The sequence below is a fragment of the Poecilia latipinna genome, unplaced genomic scaffold (assembly GCF_001443285.1).
Source record: "Poecilia latipinna isolate Pla-1442-1.1 unplaced genomic scaffold, P_latipinna-1.0 Scaffold146, whole genome shotgun sequence".
NCBI classification, from domain to species: domain Eukaryota; kingdom Metazoa; phylum Chordata; class Actinopteri; order Cyprinodontiformes; family Poeciliidae; genus Poecilia; species Poecilia latipinna.
In genome coordinates, this window is record NW_015112762.1 from 252,685 (window position 1) to 254,036 (window position 1,352).

The window sequence follows — 1,352 nt, forward strand, 5'->3', positions numbered from 1 at the left end:
GGGCGGGCAGCACAAACGGAAAAAAAAAAAACCGCAAAGCAAAAAAAAAAAAAAAAAAAAAAAAAAAAAAAAAAAAAAAAAGTTTGGGAGAGTCCACGAAGTTAGGAAAAAAAAAAAACACGCAGGATTCTAAAGAGCTCCTCCGTGGAGTTCTCTGTCTGCAAACTGGTGATTCGCCACCGACTGATTTCCTCCTCAGCTGGGAAGACTCGGTAGGAAAGTCCGGTTGGAGGAGTGACTTGCTTGTGAAGGATAACCTGAAACATGAGGGAGGAGCTCTGCTGCTCTGAATGCAAATTTTAGGGAAGGCGGGAGGGCTCAGACACATTTTTACTGTGGAACCCAGCACACAACTTCAGGCATGTCGGCCTAATTATTGCCAACGCCCTGAAACACCATTTGTGAAGAGTACTCCATTTACTTTCGCATTACTAAAACAAAACTAAACAAAAAAAAGTATGCTATTTTACTTCACACTGTTTCCTTCAGAGAGACAGCAACCGGCCATCGGAAGTGCCATTAGTAGGTGCGGTGTCACGATTTGCGCTCGGCCCTGCTGTTCCTTCAAGCCCAAAGGTAAAATAACTAACTCACTTTAAAAGACATAAACAGAAGCTGCAAATTTCAGTGGAAAAACAAACATGCATAATGTGATTCAGCCGCCAGGTGGAGACAAACACCGCTTAATAAAAAATCCGACACAGTTCCATTGCTTTATCGAAATCCCAGTGGCGGTTCGTGCATGAATACCACCTTTTACACAGAAAGAAAATCTTTATTTCGAGACAAAGAAAAGTAGTTAATAATAATAATGTATATTATTATTATTATTATTATTATTATTATTATTATTATTATTATTATAGATTGCTATTAGCTGCAATATGATTGCTTACAGCAAGAATGTCCACTGCATGAAATGTGTGATTTTCGACAGCTATTGACACCTAGTTCTGCCGTGCGCATGGAGATTGAGGGCTATCGGCAAGAGGTTTTTGTCAGAGTGGAAAATGGTAGAGCACTGCCAAGAATGGTCAAAAACGCTGTGTGTCCGTGTTCCCCTATCAAACCCCTCTCCTTGGGCCTAGCAGGGGTTTTCGTATTTAAATGAAGTTGCTGAGAGCCATGCAAATAAATCAACTGTTGAGCGTCGGCCTTTGACTCTCATTCCTGTTGTAGCTAAACCATTTTACCTTCTGTGGTTTTATATAAGAGCTGAGTATGTCCGACGGTTCTGTATCCTTTTGTTTTATAGGCTACTACAGTTTTCACGGTGTCGATGAAAAGAAAGGTCGAGATTAAACTGCACCCGTTTGAAACTCCCTGCGTCTGGCTGTTCAATCCGAGTGGCC

At 41.2% G+C, this 1,352-nt stretch overlaps 1 protein-coding gene across 2 annotated transcripts in view; it reads right to left on the reverse strand.

Moving 5' to 3' along the window:
• Positions 1-392, reverse strand: part of pof1b (POF1B actin binding protein) — a 39,590-nt gene extending 39,198 nt beyond the window's left edge. Inside the window, exon 1 of one of the 2 annotated variants that reach the window (XM_015029191.1) lies at positions 82-392. The gene's annotated coding sequence lies outside the window, so the exon portion shown is untranslated. The remainder of the gene's footprint in view (positions 1-81) is intronic. The other variant, XM_015029192.1, reaches the window with a different exon arrangement.
• Positions 393-1,352: the final 960 nt, after the last annotated feature.